The sequence below is a fragment of the Podarcis liolepis genome (assembly GCF_965112155.1).
Source record: "Podarcis liolepis genome assembly, chromosome: 3".
NCBI classification, from domain to species: domain Eukaryota; kingdom Metazoa; phylum Chordata; class Lepidosauria; order Squamata; family Lacertidae; genus Podarcis; species Podarcis liolepis.
In genome coordinates, this window is record NC_139557.1 from 123762288 (window position 1) to 123781255 (window position 18968).

At 47.3% G+C, this 18968-nt stretch overlaps 1 long non-coding RNA gene across 1 annotated transcript in view; it reads left to right on the forward strand.

The window, feature by feature from the left end:
* The window catches only part of LOC310702985, a 39325-nt gene that overhangs the window by 17958 nt on the left and 2399 nt on the right, over positions 1–18968 (forward strand). The window lies entirely within an intron of this gene.

The window sequence follows — 18968 nt, forward strand, 5'->3', positions numbered from 1 at the left end:
CATCGCAAATTTGTACATGGAACACTTTGAAACCAATGCTTTAGACAAGTCAGAACACAAACCCAAACTTTGGCTCAGATATGTTGACGACACCTTTGTAATTTGGCCACACGGGAAAGAAAAACTAGATAGCTTCCTCACACATCTCAACAGCCTACACCCCAAAATACAATTCACTAGGGAAATAGAAGCCAACAACCAACTTCCCTTCCTTGACGTCCTAATCTACAAAAAACCTGATGGCTCCCTAGGACACACTATCTACCAGAAAAAAACACACACCAACCGCTACTTACATGCACAATCACACCACCACCCTGCACAAATAAACTTCGTAGCCAAGACTCTCATCTCCAGAACCAAACGCCTGGCTGACAAAGACCACTTGACAACTGAGTTACAGAATCTCTCAAATGTGTTAATCGCCAATGGATACCAGCAAAACAGGGTTACGAAGCTAATCCAAAAAGAAACACCCCCCAAAAACCAAGACACAGAAGAAAACAATGGCATGGCCCTCCTTCCTTATATCAAGGGCACTACAGATAAAATTAGCAAAATCCTCCATAAACACAATATCAAAACAGCCTTTTGCACCAACCAAAAAATAGCCAATATCCTCAGAAACCCCAAAGATAAAATCCAGTTGGAAAACCAAGGGGTCTATGAAATACCCTGCAAAGTCTGCCCAGCCACGTACATTGGACAAACAAACAGACGAATAAATGCACGTATCGCAGAACACAAGAATGCCGTCAAAAAAGAAGAAAAAACTTCCTCTCTTTTCCAACACATGAAAGAAACTGGACACGAAATTAATTTTGCAGATTCCAAATTGCTCTTTAACATGGAACATCACCACAAGAGAATAATCATGGAAGCCATCGAGATAGAGAAACACCCTCACAACATGAACAAGCGTGACGACACGTCCCGCCTGCCAGACATCTGGAAATTAGCCCTCCCCACAAAAACCGACACCAGAACCAGAGGCACACAGAACGCCATCACCAATCAACCACACCAGACCCAAACCCAGACCCTCTCCACAGATAAATTACAGACACCATCCAGTAGCCAAACCATAGTGGCACCTCCGGATGCTGCACCCCCCTGCAATCCCTACACAGATCTGGCTGGCACAGGGCACAAAACCACAGCTCGCCCCTATACACGAAGCCAAGCCAGAGCACAACTAAGTGCAGTACAGCCATCTTCTCAGAAAAACTCTTCACAAGCTCAAGAGGTCAAGACACGAAAGCTTTAGCAACTAATCCACACTTAATGACCCACCTAAGTGGTACTCAGAATATCACTCAAGAAATCACTCAAGATATCCCTCAAGTAATTAAGGAACAAAAGAAGAAAAGGCACACTAACCTGGGAACTTCCTCTCTGCCCAGAACGTTGGAGGCTATACACCACACCCCCTCAACAGTATTTATAGGAACTCAAACACTGAGATCCTGCTCTGTTCCAGTAACAAGAAGCCGAAAGCACCAGCCTGAAGATGACGAGTGAGACCTCGTCGAAACGTCGCCTAGACACCCCAACTCTTACACGGGAAGACACCCGAAGACACCAAAACCTGCATTCCTGTACCCGTGAAAATCTACGAAAGCATATATACTGTATATATATATACAGTGGTACCTAGGGTTACAGATGCTTCAGGTTACAGACACTTCAAGTTACAGACTCCGCTGACCCAGAAATAGTACCTCAGGTTAAGAACTTTGCTTCAGGATGAGAACAGAAATCGTGCTCTGGCTGCGCAGCGGGAGGCCCCATTAGCTAAAGTGGTGCTTCAGGTTAAGAACAGTTTCAGGTTAAGAACGGACCTCCGGAACGGATTAAGTTCTTAACCTGAGGTGCCACCATATATATCCACACACACACATCTAGATAGACAAGATCCATTTATAGCAGACCCACCAAGTGCCCCTATTTTCCAGAGAAATCCCTGATTTAGAGAAGCTGTCCCAGTTTCTGAATTGATCCCAGAATGTCCCACTTTTCCTTTGTTGTTGTTTTGTTGTTGAGTCATGTCTGCCTCTTCGTGACCCCCTGGACCAGAGCACGCCAGGCCCTCCTGTCTTCCACTGCCTCCCGCAGTTTGGTCAAACTCACGCTGGTAGCTTTGAGAACAGGGGTAGGCAACCTAACGCCCAGGATGCAGATGTGCCTACCTTCCCGCGGACTGTCTTGCCAGAGTGGTGCATGCTCTGGTTATCTCCCGCTTGGACTATTGCAATGCGCTCTCCATGGGGCTACCTTTGAAGGTGACCTGGAAACTGCAACTAATCCAGAATGCAGCAGCTGGACTGGTGACTGGGAGCGGCCGCTGAGACCATATAACACCAGTCCTGAAAGACCTGCATTGGCTCCCAGTACATAGAATCATAGAATCATAGAATCATAGAGTTGGAAGAGACCACAAGGGCCATCGAGTCCAACCCCCTGCCAAGCAGGAAACACCATCAGAGCACTCCTGACATATGGTTGTCAAGCCTCTGCTTAAAGACCTCCAAAGTAGGAGACTCCACCACACTCCTTGGCAGCAAATTCCACTGTCGAACAGCTCTTACTGTCAGGAAGTTCTTCCTAATGTTTAGGTGGAATCTTCTTTCTTGTAGTTTGGATCCATTGCTCCGTGTCCGCTTCTCTGGAGCAGCAGAAAACAACCTTTCTCCCTCCTCTATGTGACTTCCTTTTATATATTTGAACATGGCTATCATATCACCCCTTAACCTCCTCTTCTCCAGGCTAAACATGCCCAGCTCCCTTAGCCGTTCCTCATAAGGCATCGTTTCCAGGCCTTTGACCATTTTGGTTGCCCTCCTCTGGACACGTTCCAGTTTGTCAGTGTCCTTCTTGAATTGTGGTGCCCAGAACTGGACACAGTACTCCAGATGTGGTCTGACCAGAGCAGAATACAGTGGCACTATTACTTCCCTTGATCTAGATGCTATACTCCTATTGATGCAGCCCAGAATTGCATTGGCTTTTTTAGCTGCCGCGTCACACTGTTGGCTCATGTCAAGTTTGTGGTCAACCAAGACTCCTAGATCCTTTTCACATGTACTGCTCTCAAGCCAGGTGTCACCCATCTTGTATTTGTGCCTCTCATTTTTTTTGCCCAAGTGCAATACTTTACATTTCTCCCTGTTAAAATTCATCTTGTTTGCTTTTGCCCAGTTCTCTAATCTGTCAAGGTCGTTTTGAAGTGTGATCCTGTCCTCTGGGGTGTTAGCCACCCCTCCCAGTTTGGTGTCATCTGCAAATTTGATCAGGATGCCCTTGAGTCCATCATCCAAGTCGTTGATAAAGATGTTGAATAAGACCGGGCCCAAGACAGAACCCTGTGGCACCCCACTAGTCACTCTTCTCCAGGATGAAGAGGAACCATTGATGGGCTTTAAAGGTCAGCACAGTTTAGGTGCTGACCTTTAAAGCCCTAAACAGCCTCGGTCCAGCCTGAAGGAGCATCTCCACCCCCATCGTTCCACCCGGACACTGAGGTCCAGCTCCGAGGGCCTTCTGGTGGTTCCCTCACTGCAAGAAGCCAAGTTACAGGGAACCAGGCAGAGAGCCTTCTCGGTGGATGAAGAAGCCAGGAGTCTCAAGGTCAGGGGTCCGAGGATCAGGAAGTAAGGAGTCAAAAAACCACATGCAGCAAGGCAAGGAACGTGTTGCTGTGGCCAAGAGCCGAAGGGAAATGCTGACCTTATATCCCTTCCGGGCTCTTGCCACCAGGTGCTGTGAGTTAGCAATCGGCCTCACCTGTGCGGCCGCACCTTGCCTCTCCAGAACAAACTTAGGAAGGCCCCAATCCTGCAAAATCCTATTGGTCACAGGGCCTGGCTCCTGCACCCACTCCTGACACTGACTCAACATTGGGGAGGACTTCCTGACAGTAAGAGCTGTTCAACCATGGAATGGCCAACCTTGGGAAATGGCGGCCTCTCCTTGCTTGGAGGTTTCTAAACAGAGGTTGGGCGGCCACTTGTCAGGGACATCTAGAATGCTGGTGTATTTTTCAAGTTCATTGCTGGTTTTAATTTTCTTCTAAACATTTTGAATGCTTTTACTAAATAAGATTATTGTTTTATTCTTTTTGCAAGTGGCTTCGAGGGTGGGTGGGTGTTTAAACAATCAAGTGGTATATAACATTTATGAAATAAATCAATACGCAGTTCTGGTGTGGTTCCTTCACTGCAAAGGGTCCCTTGCACTTGGGGTCCCATTCAGCTCTACAGTTCTATGTTTTTCCTTCCTCGGTGACATATAATCATAGAATCCTAGAGTTGGAAGAGACCACAAGGGCCATCGAGTCCAACCCCCTGCCAAGCAGGAAACACCATCAGAGCACTCCTGACATATGGTTGTCAAGCCTCTGCTTAAAGACCTCCAAAGTAGGAGACTCCACCACACTCCTTGGCAGCAAATTCCACTGTCGAACAGCTCTTACTGTCAGGAAGTTCTTCCTAATGTTTAGGTGGAATCTTCTTTCTTGTAGTTTGGATCCATTGCTCCGTGTCCGCTTCTCTGGAGCAGCAGAAAACAACCTTTCTCCCTCCTCTATGTGACATCCTTTTCTATATTTGAACATGGCTATCATATCACCCCTTAACCTCCTCTTCTCCAGGCTAAACATGCCCAGCTCCCTTAGCCGTTCCTCATAAGGCATCGTTTCCAGGCCTTTGACCATTTTGGTTGCCCTCCTCTGGACATGTTCCAGTTTGTCAGTGTCCTTCTTGAATTGAACATGATTAAGGAGAAGAGGCAGGGCTCTAGTAAAATGTTCCATGGAGGTGTCTCCCCGCACCACAAGCAATAGAATCATAGCGTTGGAACGGATGGAGTTTGTCTGACACCCAGCCATTATTTTGACCTACCAGGGTCAAGACAGGGCTGTTCAAAGTGAGTGATCTCCTGCTGATCATGCATGGTTTCTGCTACTTGTCGACTTGAAGTTTATGGGAAGAATAATCTCCTGGTGATCATCCCATAAACTGCAAGTTGACAAGTAGCAGAAACAATGCGTTATCTTAAACAGCAGGACTGAAATTGTTTTCCATTTGTTGTGTGCTTTTTGACGTGTTTTATTTATTGTTTACGACTTTTGTTATGTTGGTAATTATTTAAATCTTGTTACAGGTAGGTAGCCGTGTTGGTCTGCCATAGTCAAAACAAAATAAAAAAAATTCCTTCCAGTAGCACCTTAGAGACCAGCTAAGTTTGTTATTGGTATGAGCTTTCATGTGCATGCACACTTCTTCAGATACACTGAAACATGCACACGAAAGCTCATACCAATAACAAACTTAGCTGGTCTCTAAGGTGCTACTGGAAGGAATTTTTTTATTTTATGTAAATCTTGTCATGTTGTAAGCCACCTTGAGCATTGTTTTAACTAAGGAAAGGCGGCATAGAAATAAAATTATGATGATGATGATGATGATTGTTAAGTTGTGGGTGAACATATCAGACGACACAGCGATTCTTCAAACAGCTCTTGTTTGATGATGATGATGATGATTTCAATCCTGTTTTACATCATGCAGTTCCCGGAACATGAGCAAACTTTGTGCAGATCTTTGGCTCCGATTGTTTTCCTAACGGCGCAGCAGGATAAGCTCCCCTCTTGCGCTCGTGAGAAGCATTTGATGTTTGTTCCCGCAACTGGGACCGAGCGGCTGTGCTTGTACGTGTGTCGTGCTTTGCTGTGTTACAGGGAGCCGCTGCTGAATTCTGCGCAAGCGAAACTCATTCAGCTGGCTGGCTGGCTGGCTGGCTGCCTCCTTCTGCGCTCTCCTCCTTGTTTCCCACAGGTCCAAGCATATGCGCAAGCAAGCTTTAGTCAATCTGCACGGTGCCTGATGATCTGCCTTGTAATTACCTGTCTAAAGCAGCCCAGTGTTATGAGATGTTTGCCTGCGCAGGAACATTCTTCTCTCTCGTCTCATTTGCAGGTTTTTTTCCGTATCTAGGACAGTTTGCAGAGGCAGGTCTACCTGTTTGCAAGCGTGCAGATACAGCCGGGAGTGTCCTTTGCCGTTGCAGTACAGAACGCTTGCTCTGATACCATCCCCGCAAAATCAGCTGCTCCTAGGGATTTTAGAAGCTGTTATCATGTGCAAAGCTCGATACTCATTATGAAAAGGGAGGCAATGGGTCAGACTGCACATTTTGCGGTTACAAGGCAGGAAATGGTTATTGCATGAGGCTGTGTTTTGTTTTGTTTTGCTTTTCAGTGGTTTATTCTGCAACAAGCCCTTGATGCAATGATAGAGGGGAAGAGAATCATAGAATTGTAGAGTTGGAAGGGACCCTGAGGATCATCTAGTCCAACCCCCGCAATTATTATTAATTTTATTATTTTTATTATTATTATTATTATTATTATTATTATTATTATTATTATTATTAATACCCCACGCACCTGGCTGGGTGTTTAATGAAAGGGCTGGTGCTATTCTGGTTTTATTGTAATTACTGGTATGTTCTTAATAGATCTTAGATAGACAGTTTTAATTCTATTAATGTTTAGTATTTTTTAAATGGTTGTTACCTTTCAGCTGTTCTGATCTGATCTGTAAGATGCCTTGTGTCCCTGTCAGGGGGAAAAGCGAGGTATAAAAAATATATATAGCATCATCATCCTGGATCGCTCAGTTGGTTGGAGCGTAGTGCTGATAACGTCAAGGTTGCAGGTTCAATCCTTGTATGGGACAGCTGCATATTTCTGCATCTTGAAAGACCTACATTGGCTCCAGGTACATTTCTGAGCACAATTCAAAGTGTTGGTGGTGACCTTGAAAGCCCTAAATGGCCTCGGTCCAGTAGAACTGAAGGAGCGTCTCCACCCCCATCATTCAGCCCAGACAAGTGAAGTTACAGGGAACCAGGCAGAGGGCCTCCTTGGTGGTGGCACTCGCCCTGTGGAACACCCTCCCATCAGATGTCAAAGAAATAAACAACTACAGTGGTACCTCAGGTTACATACACTTCAGGTTACATACGCTTCAGGTTACAGACTCCGCTAACCCAGAAATAGTACCTCGGGTTAAGAACTTGACTTCAGGATGAGAACAGAAATTGTGCTCCGGTGGTGTGGCAGCAGCGGGATGCCCCATTAGCTAAAGTGATGCTTCAGGTTAAGAACAGTTTCAGGTTAAGAACGGGCCTCCGGAACGAATTAAGTTCTGACTTTTAGAAGACATCTGACTTTTAGAAGACATTTGAAAGCAGCCCTGTTTAGGGAAGTTTTTAATGTTCGATTTTTTTTCATTGTGTTTTTACTACAGTCATACCTCGGGTTGAATGTGCTTCGGGTTGAGCGCGTCCGAGTTGCGCGCCGCGGCAACTCGGAAGTAACGGAGCGCGTTACTTCCGGGTTTCGCCGCTTGCGCAGGCGCTCAAAATTATGTCAAGCGCATGCTCAGAAGTGGCGAAAAGCAACACACGCGTGCGCAGACGTGCCGTCGCTGGTTACGTTTGCTTCTAGATGCGAACGGGGCTCCAGAACGGATCCCGTTCGTATCTAGAGGTACCACTGTATTCTGTTGGGAGCCGCCCAGAGTGGCTGGGGAAACCCAGCCAGTGGGAGGGTATCAATAAGTTGTTGTTGTTGTTGTTGTTACTGGTTTGAGTCCTACCTTCTGGAGCATGCTCCTTCTTCCATCATTGTCAAGCCATTGGATTCCAAATCCCATCATCCCTGACCATTAGCTATGCTCTTTGGAGCAGCCCTTCGGATGCTTGTGTGGGAATGTTCAGGGACGCAGGAGAGGATATGTTATCTGATTATATCCTTATCCAACTTGTGTTAACAAGTTTCCCAATATCAGCAGAGTAAAACATTCCCCTTTATTTTAAGTTTGCAATGGCAGCGTTTGCTCAGGCTCGCTAAAGCCTCTATAATAACTATTCTGGTAATTTCCCCTTATTCCCTCATAAAATAGAAGAGACGACACAGTCTTTTACAAAAGTATAAAAAGAGTTTACTCACATTCTGTTCACAATCAGATCCCAGAAGGCAGACTTAAGCTTAATTGTCAGGGGTTCAGGAGCAGAGACGCAGAGAAGGGAGGAGACCGAGAGCGAGGGGGAGGAATACGAAGGAAGGATGAGCGGGGATGACGACCCGAGATCACCGAGCCTGTCTAGCGAGTCCGAGGATTCCCAGAAGGGAGCGCCAGCAGCCAGAGCAAGGGGGGAGGGCAGGGGGACACCCCAGGAAGAAGGGTCCAGAGAGGGATCAGAGAGCAGCAGTTGGAGATCGGGACCCACGGGCCCAGCCGGGAGCAGCGGGGAGAAAGGGGACCAGATATCGGGTTCCGGAGACTTTCAGAAAGAGGGAGGGCATGAGTCAGGAGTAGTCACGCCCACCTCGGGGAGCGATGAAACGATCAAGAGGAAAGTGGAGAGTTGGGCGCGCGCGCCAAGTTCAAATGTAGCGGAAGCTGGCGCAGTCAGCAGCCCAGAGAGTGAGCCGGGTCCCAAAGCCCGCCGCAAGGAGGCGGAAGGGTCAGGGGGGTCCGCGTCTGAAGAGAGTAGGAAGGGAGAGACCCAGGGGGGCAGAAGGACCCAGAGACGGAAGGAAAGGCGCAGGAGGTGGAGCAAGGCTAGGGTATTAAGCTGGTGCGCTAGAGGCGGAGACTCAGACGGGTCTTCGTCGTTCTGACCTAGAAGAAGTAGGGCTGCACATTGCAGTTTGGAAATGGAACCTGTAATCCAATAAAGACTCTTTGAAACTAAACACTGGCTGACTTGGTCCTATGTGAGCTGGGACTGGGCGGCAGCCCTGACATTAATGAAGAAATATACATTTGGAATCTATCTTATAAGAAGGCAGTCCCTTTGTCCTCTCTGGGCTGGAAGCATCTTTGGCTAAGCAGATGTTGCTTCTTCGATGCATGTAGTCAAAGAGAGAGAGATGGCTGCTCTGCCCTGTGCTTTTGTCCTTACCTGCATAGGCGCCGACTCCATGGGGCCTGAGGGGGCCCGAGCCCCCTCAAAAATTCGTTTGGGGGGGCTCCGCCCCCCCAATAATCTCGGGCGCCCCTCCAGCAGAGCGCCACCGCCGCCCCTCCCCCAGCCCAAAAGGCAGAGGGTCGGGCTGCATGCCTCCTGCCCTCCCTCCCGAGCAAAAGCTCCACCCAATTTCCTTCGGAGCTGATTAATAGGCGCAGCACACTCTCCCCTATTCGCTCACGAGGAGGCGGCGCCACTTTATCTGCATATTCATGAGCTTATTTATTATTCATGAGCTTTCGCGGGCTCCCCCAATATTTTTTATAAGTCGGCGCCCCTGCTTACCTGCACAGGTGAGGCCACACCCACCTCTAGTCACATGTAGAGGAAGTCTATCCCAGCCCAGAGGGAAACAGGAAGTTTTACCTGCTGGCTGGACAAACATCCCTCTCCATGTGTAACCATGTTCACTCTAGGAATGTTGTACCTGACTGCTCTTGTGTTTCACATCCCACAGCTTGGAGATGGCTCTCATATCTCCTCTCAGTCTCCTCTTTTCCAGGCTCAACACCCCCAGCTCCTTCAACCGTTCCTCATCAGGCTTGGCTTCTAGACCCCTGATCATCTCGGTCACCTTTCTCTGTCAATATCTCCTTCATTTGAGGGTTTTTTTTTTTGTTTTGTTTCTTACTTTACTTTTTTTTTGGTTTTCACATATTACGTTACGATACAGATGTACCAAAGCCAACACCATTTCCTCCCCATCCCCCCATAAATTTAAATTTCTATTTCCTCAGTCCATCATATTATCCTTTTCTCCTTCCTCCCACTTCCCTCCACCCCCACTCGATTTCCTCCACATTAAACAATTTACAATAATCTTTTGCATTCAACAACCTTCTCAAAACATCTATATATTCTTATTATTTTTCCTTACTGATTTTTCTTCCATCCAGTACTTCACATTTTAATCTAGGCATATTAGCGTATCTTTTTTTGAGCAATATTTTGCCATGTATTCATCAAAACATTTCCACTCCTTTTTTAATTTTTGATTTGACTGATTTCTTATTATAGCAGTTAATTTTGCCAGAATTAAATATTCATTTAGTTTACAAATCCATTCCTCCTTTGTGGGTATAGTCTGTGACTTCCACCTAGCAGCAATCACTATTCTAGCAGCTGTACTTGCATATAGAAAAAAAGAAATTCCCCCCGTGGTATCTCTTCGTCTGTCAATCCAAGGAGATAAGTCTCTGGTTTCTTCGTTACCGATATTTTCAACATCTTCTTCGTGTACTACTACCCAAAATTTCTTAATTTCCTCCTTCGTTTGAGGTTTTTAAACAGGGACTGGGTGGCCCCTGCCAGGGATTCTCCAACTGCGGTTCCTGCATTGCAGGGGGCTGGACTAGATGATCCTTAGGGGTCTCTTTCAGTTCTGCAATTCCACAATTCCATGTCTGGAATGGCATCTGCCATCAGGTCAGGGTAGCCCTGAACCCACAGTCCTGACTGATTTGCCTGGCCCAGAGTATCATTAACCCGTCTCATATCTATTTTTAGATCTCCAGCCGATGTACACTAGCTCTTAAAAGACGATTTCACCCAACATAGTCTGATTTAAATAGGGTTATTCATAATAACTGGGGGCAACTCTCCAGCTTCTCCAGTCTTGCAGGGACAGGCTGAGGCGAGAGAGGGGCTTTTGCACCGCACGCTGACCTTAAAAGCTATAAATGCACACACGCTGTGCCCTTGGGGGCAAGCTATTTATATGATCTGCCACGATCACAGTTGATTTCCATTAACATACCAGAGAATGTGTCTTGAAGGCATCAGCTCTCTCTCATCTCGACCCAACTGGCTGAACGTTGTCATTTCAGTCTCTGGAAAGAATCTGGGCTTTTGTAATAGTTACAAAAACAGACTGCTCATCTTGCTCAAGTGGCGGGGAGTTCCGAGGGTAAACGTATTTCTTTGACAGAGTCTGCTTCCAGGCAGCACACAAAACATGTGGTTCCTTTGCAATTACCTGTTCAGGTTCCTAATAATAATAATAATTTATTATTTATACTCCGCCCATCTGGCTGAGTTTCCCCAGCCACTCTGGGCAGCTTCCAATCGAGTGTCAAAAACAATACAGCATTAGATATTAAAAACTTCCCTAAACAGGGCTGTCTTCAGATGTCTTTTAAAGGTAAGATAGATGCTTATTTCCTTCACATCTGGTGGGAGGGCATTCCACAGGGCGGGCGCCACTACCAAGAAGGCCCTCTGTCTGGTTCCCTGTAACCTCACTTCTCGAAGTGAGGGAACCGCCAGAAGGCCCTCGGAACTGGTCCTTAGTGTCCGGGCTGAACGATGGGGTGGAGACTCTCCTTCGAGGCTTTTTAGGGCTTTCAAGTCAGCACCAACACTTTGAATTGTGCTTGGAAACGTACTGGGAGCCAATGTAGGTCTTTCAGGACCGATGTTATATGGTCTCGGCGGCCGCTCCCAGTCACCAGTCTGGCTGCCGTGTTCTGGATTAGTTGTTGTTTCCAGGTCACCTTCAAAGGTAGCCCCACGTAGAGCGCATTGCAGTAGTCCAAGTGGGAGATAACCAGAGCATGCACCACTCTGGTGAGGAAGTCTGTGGGCAGGGAGAGTCTCATCCTGCGTACCAGATGGAGCTGGTAAACAGCCGCCCTGGACACAGAATTGACCTGCGCCTCCATGGACAAATTCCATCCCTGGAATGCCCCTAGATTTGCAAATCTGTCCCTGGGAAATATGGCAGAGGCAGCCTCAGCAGCCCAGAGCCAGCCTGGTAGCCAAGTTGGCTCTGGTTGGCTTACATCTGGTAACCCTAGATTAATGTGATGCCTGCATTCTTTTAGCTGAGATTCATAGAATCATAGAACGGTAGAGTTGGGATCATGAGAGTCCTCTAGTTCCTCCCCCCCCCAAAAAAAATAATAATAATGCAGGAATTTTTTTGCCCGAGGTGGGGCTCAAACCCACAACCCTAAGATTAAGAATCTTCAACATCAACTTCGTTGGAGTGGTCATGTTGTGCGGATGCCTGATGATCGTTTTCCAAAGCAACCACACTATTCCGAACTTAAAAATGGAAAGCGTAATGCTGGTGGTCAACAAAAGAGGTTCAAAGACTCTCTCAAGGCAAATCTATTAAAAAGAAATTAAAATGAAGCATAAACATCAACAACTGAGAAACACTGGCCTGCGAGCGCTTCAGCTGGGGAACAGCCTTGACCAAAGGTGTCATGCGCTTTGAAGACACTCAAACTCAGGACACAAGGGAGAAACTTGCTAAGAGGAAGGCACACTTGGCAAATCCACACCGGGATCAACTCCCGCCCAGAAACCAATGTCCCCACTGTGGAAGGATGTGTGGATCCAGAATTGGCCTCCACAGTCACTTAGGGACTCATTGTTATAACCATGTTTATGGAAGACAATCTTACTTGGCTACGAGGGATCGCCAAAGAAGAAGAAGAAGACCCAGCAGAGCTCTTGTTACGACCTTTTGTGTTCACAGCAGTGACCCGGCTGTGGGCCCTGCTCCCCCCTCCTGACGCGCAGCCAGTGTACATCGTCTGAAGCTCTGGAAAAAAAGGCTCAGAGCTGGACTTTCCTGCTTCCCAGATGGCCTAATGCAATCACAGCTCAACCCCCGCTGCTCCCGAGATGGTGGAGCTCTCTCTGTGTGGCGGTCTCTGGCCTCTGCTCTGCTTGGTGGAATCTGATTTCGTCTATTAAATCTGGGAAGCCAAACCGGAGGAACACACTTTGCAACCTGCTCTTCAGATGTCCATTCCGGAGGCAAAGGTCCAGTTTGTCTCAGGCCACAAGCCAGTGATCAACAAAAAACAAAGACTCTGGTTACAGCAGGGCTCTTTGGACCCAAAGCACCTTGCTGCCCGCCGGGCATGGGGCATGGCAACCAAGGCTAGCCAAGTTTGGCATCTCATAGAATCATACAATAATAATATTCAATGGGGCCACATAACACCGGTTCTGAGAGATCTGCATTGGCTCCTAGTATGTTTCCCAGCACAAGTCAAAGTGTTGGTGCTGACCTTTAAAGCCCTAAACGGCCTCGGTCCAGTATACCTGAAGGAGCGTCTCCACCCCCATCGTTCTGCCCGGACACTGAGGTCCAGCACCGAGGGCCTCCTGGCGGTTCCCTCATTGCGAGAAGTAAGGTTACCAGACAGAGGACCTTCTCGGTAGTGGCGCCTACCCTGTGGAACACCCTCCCTTCAGATCTGAAGGAAATAAGTAGCTATCCTATTTTTAAAAGACATCTGAAGGCAGCCCTGTTCAGGGAAGTTTTTAATATTTAACGCTGTTGTTTTTAATACTTGATTGGGAGCCGCCCAGAGTGGCTGGGGAAACTCAGCCAGATGGGCGGGGTATTAATAATAATAATAATAATAATAATAATAATAATTTATTTATACCCCACCCATCTGGCTGAGCTTCCCCAGCCACTCTGGGCACATTCCAACAAAACACTAAAATGCAATAGCCTATTAAACATTAAAAGCTTCCCTAAACAGGGCTGCCTTCAGATGTCTTCTAAAAGTCTGGTAGTTCTTCTTCTCTTTGACATCTGACAGGAGGGCGTTCCACAGGGTGGGTGCCACCACCGAGAAGGCCCTCTGCCTGGTTCCCTGTAGATTTGCTTCTCGCAATGAGGGAACCGCCAGAAGGCCCTCGGTGCTGGACCTCAGTGCCTGGGCAGAATGATGGAGGTGGAGACGCTCCTTCAGGTATACTGGGCCAAGGCTATTTAGGGCTTTAAAGGTCAGCACCAACCAACACTTTGAATTGTGTTTGGAAACATACTGGGAGCCAATGTAGGTCTTTCAAGACTGGTATTATGTGGTCTCGGCGGCTGCTCCCAGTCACCAGTCTAGCTCTTAGCACCTTTCTCCCTTGCGTCCTGAGTTCAAGTGTCTTCAAAGCCCAGGACACCTTTGGTAAAGGCTGCTCTCCGACTGGAGGGCTCGCAGGCCAGTGTTTTCCAGTTGTCAGTGGTTATAGCATGCACAATCTCACTCTCAAACACACTCGAGATCCTAAGCTCCATCTTGCACCATCCTTTTCCCCAGATGAGCTGGAGCCACCGTTCAAGGTTGTTGTGACAGGTAGAAGCTTTGCCCAAGATCTAACATGCATGCTACACAGAGGGAACCCCACACTTCTGCTGCAAGCTCCCAGCAGCCTAGAGTCTTTGCCAATTTGCCTTTGCCGGCTAGCTTGTCGGAAGCCGGCGTTCCAGTTCCCTGGTGACGTTGTCCTCCTGGTGACATCACCCTTCTCGAAGCTGGAAAGGCTAACGTCGGAGCGCTATTTTAAGGAGAATGACTCCAATGCCCCTAAAAGAACATGCATACATTCCTGTCAAAATACAGGGTGGGGATGGTTCCAGTATTATTTAAAAAAAACAAAACAGCATGGAAAGAGATCTTCTGCATCAAATCAAAATTCGTTCTGGTACACTGTTTCTTTCCAGCGATGGGTAGCCAGATATCTCTGGGAGCTCACGGGTGCAGGAGGCCCTTAGGAACATGAGAAGATCTCTGTAGCTATATGGCCATTGGCAGGGCTGCCGTAAGTCCAGATTTTACCAGGGATTACTGTTAAGTTGTGGGTGAACATATCAGACGACACAGCGATTCTTGTTTATTCACAGGCCAGAACAGAACTGAAGGGTTCAGCCAGCCTGCTTATATGGAGCTCACCTACAAAGCAACAGTAACAACTTTCTGTAACTATCCAATCACTGAACGTCGCTTTCAATCCCTTATTTGCATATGTGGACCTGAGTGAAAACTATCTACAGTATCCCCCTGCTGGCCCAGGGTAAGTACATAACAATTACCATGATTTCGAAGGCAGAATTGATGTCCAGGGGAATTTCCAAAAGGCAGTGCTTTGTCCTGGATCTTAGGCAAGTCAATTGAAAAATCGCCAAAAAAAAATTGGTGTTTATGTAAAAAAAACAACTCAACAACTTTCAGGGTGTCTTCCTGGTTTTTAATTTTGGAAATATGGCAACCGTACCACTGGGCCATCTCAGCCAGCATCCTGTTCTCACAGTGGCCAACCAGAAGCCCATTATGGGAAGCCCACGAAGGAATCAAGGACAAGAAAAACACTCTCCCCTCCTGTGGTTCCCAGGAACTGGGGTTCAAAAGCGCGGCTGCCTCCAACTGTGGTGGCAATGCTTAGCCAGGAGCCCTCAAGAGCCCTCTCCTCTGTAGGGATGATCGCGGAGTGGGGAGTGGGGTCCGGAGGGAGCACACTCCCCACCAGCAGGCAGCCACAGTCTGCCTGCCTGCACACGTGACCTTGGGGTGCGGGGCACCCCCCCCCCCAGACAAGCCACAGCTGTCTGAACATCGTTCCCTCTGTCTAACCTTTTGCGGTCTCAGTAGTCTGCGGTGTCCTGTCTGTAACCTTTGTCCCTGAGACCTTTTGTCTCCTTCGTCATACACTGCGCAAGGGTAAAATGACGTGGTGGAAACAGGTGCCAAAATAACTTTGTACCACCCCACGATCTCGGGATGTGTAAAGGTCACAGCCCAAAATGTATCTGCCTGGTTTGCATATTTGTCTCAATAAAAGGAGGCTCCACAGGGCTGGCCGGCAGCTTGCATGCAGCCCACCTGTGCGCAGCTCACCTGCATTATCAACTCCTGCCTCATGTCCTTCACTTTACTCCTCCTCCTGTGGGAATGTTCTGGGGTGCAGGAGAGGATATATTGACTAATTATATCCTTAGCCAACTTGTGCTAACAAGTTCCCAAAATATCAGCAGAGTTTATAAACATTCCCCTTTAAGTTTGCAACGGTAACGTGTGTACAGGTTCGCTAGAACCTCTATAATAATTACTCTGGTAATTTCCCCTTTTGTTCCCTCTTAAAATACAAGACACGACACAGTCTTTATAAAAGTATAAAAGAGTTTACTCACGTTCTGTTCACAATATGATCCCAGAAGGCAGACAGCTTAAAAAGGTTACATATATTCAGAATCTATCTTGTAGCAAGATAGTCCTTATCTCCTCTCTTGGCTGGGAGCCAAGAGAGCATCCTTAGATGTTTCCTCATTGTAGGAAGATGGCAGAGAGAGAGTGATGGCTGCCTGCCCTGTGCTTTTGTCATTACCTGCACAGGTGAGGCCACACCCACCTCTGGTCACATGCGGAGGAAGTCAGTCCCCAGGAAGTTTACCTGCTTGCTGGACAGACATCCCTCCCCATGTTCTAACATGTACACTCTAGGAATGTTGTCATTGACTGCTCCTGTGTTTACATCCCACACCTCCATGAATTTCTCTCCTCCTCTTTTAAAGACATCCAAGTTGATGGAAGGCACCAGTTTGGAGGAGCTTTTGCTAGAAGACACCTTCCTTCCCTCCCTCCCTCCCTCCACCTTTAAGGCTCCAGGCACATAACAAATACCCTTTATGAAACACCCTGTCTTTTGAAAAAATGATAATCCTTCATTGCTGCCAGCTTAATCCCAGCCACTCAGGATTAGTCCCAACTCCTTTTAAAGTCTGGTCCCACTTCCTAAACATGTCCCTCTTCAAGATGAGAGAAATCTCTTTGTGGAAAGAGTTCTGGTGTGATTTGAGAGAAGGTCTCTGGATTCCACATGCTCTGAATGCGCAGCAACATCTCTCAAAAGTTGTTCCATGTTTGCTCTTCGGTCTAAGAGGCCACATTCCGGTTTCTGATTTGAGCCCAGAATGTTTTCCTTTTTCCTCCCTTCCATGTCTTGGAGAAAAATTAAAAATGGCCTTTGTATGTGGGTGCAAAAACAGAGCCCTGTTTATACCAAAAATAAAACACCTGCAACAAATGAAGGAAATGGTGAAGCCCTTCCTATAATTTTGAAGGAAAATGTTAAACAGGGAAGTTTTTAACGTGTGATATTTTACTGTATTTTTGGTTTTTATGGAAGCTGCCCAGAGTGGCTGGGGAGGCCCAGCCAGATGGGCAGGGTATAAATAAATTATTATTATTATTATTATTATTATTATTATTATTATTATTATTATTATTAAACAATCGACTTTAATTTCTTTAAATGCAATACATCAGCAGCCTGCAATTTTTTTAAAGAAATGCATGGTGTTTATTCCTTTATTGTAAATTGAGTCTTACTCTGCAAGCCTTTAGATATCTACTTAGAAGTAAGTCCCATTGCATTCAATGCTGCTTGTTCCCAGGTAACTGGGTACAGACTGTGTAGCCTTACACTGCAACCCTAAGTCCCACTGAGTTCAATAGGATTTACTCTCTGGTATGTTCCTGATGTGTAGGGATGTGGGTGGCACTGTGGTATAAACCACAGAGCCTAGGGCTTGCCGATCAGAAGGTCGGCGGTTCGAATCCCCGCAACGGGGTGAGCTCTTGTTGCTCAGTCCCAGCTCCTGCCAACGTAGCAGTTCGAAAGCACACCAGCGCAAGTAGATAAACAGGTACCACTCCGGTGGGAAGGTAAACAGCGTTTCCATGTGCTGCTCTGGTTTCGCCAGAAGCGGCTTAGTCATGCTGGACACATGATGTGGAAAAACCTGTCTGCGGACAAACATCAGCTCCCTCGGCCAGTAAAGCGAGACGAGCACCGCAACCCCAGAGTCGTTTGCAACTGGACTTAACTGTCAGGGGTCCTTTACCTTTTTATAGTGGTACCTCGGGTTAAGTACTTAATTCGTTCTGGAGGTCCGTACTTAACCTGAAACTGTTCTTAACCTGAAGCACCACTTTAGCTAATGGGGCCTCCTGCTGCTGCTGCGCTGCCGGAGCACGATTTCTGTTCTCATCCTGCAGCAAAGTTCTTAACCTGAAGCACTATTTCTGGGTTAGCGGAGTCTGTAACCTGAAGCGTATGTAACCCGAGGTACCACTGTATATGTTCCTGATCATTCTCACAGTTTCCATTATTATTATTATTATTATTATTAACTCAAGGCAGCTTACAGCTAACATTTCATTCCATTGATCTGCTGAAGGTGCCTTAAATGATCCTTTCCCTCGCCCTTTTTTTTCCTTTACAACAATCCTGCGGTGCAGGTTAAGCTGAGAGGTTGTGAGCGCCTCGAAGGGGCAGATGAACTGCATATGGTTGTATGACATCTATGTCTCCGGTGAGACAGAAGGCGGGAGAAGCTTCCTGGTGTGGAAGAGAATGTCCCTGTCTTCTTTGGAGAAACGTTGGAGGGAGTGAAGAGAAAAAGAAATTCAGTAAGTTGTCTGCCTGCAGGTGCAGCAAGCCAACCCAGATTGCCATTGCATTCCAGTTGGAGGTTGCATGGCAGCAACAGATTGAGGATTAATCCTGACAAGACAGAAGTACTGTTTTGGGGGGACAGGGGGCGGGCGGGTGGGGGGGACTCCCTGGTCCTGAATGGGGTAACTGTGCCCCTGAAGGACCAGGTGCACAGCCTGGGAGTCATTCTGGACTCACAGCTGTCTATGGAGGCGCACCTTAATTCAGGATGAGACCCTACCTGACTGCGGACTGTCTCAACGGAGTGGTGCATGCTCTAGTTATCTCCCTCATGGACTACTGCAATGCGCTCTATGTGGGGCTACCTTTGAAGGTGACCCGGAAACTACAACTAATCCAGAATGTGGCAGCTAGACTGGTGACTGGGAGCGGCCGCCGAGACCACATAACACCGGTCTTGAAAGACCTACATTGCCTCCCAGTACGTTTCTGAGCACAAAGTGTTGGTGCTTACCTTTAAAGCCCTAAACGGCCTCGGTCCAGTATACCTGAAGGAGCGTCTCCACCCCGGACACCGGGGTCCAACTCCAAGGACCTTCTGGCAGTTCCATCACTGCGAGAAGCCAAGTTACAGGGAACCAAGCAGAGGGCCTTCTTGGTGGTGGCGCCCGCCCTGTGCAACGCCCTCCCTTCAGATGTGAAGGAAATAAGCAGCTATCTTATCTTTAAGA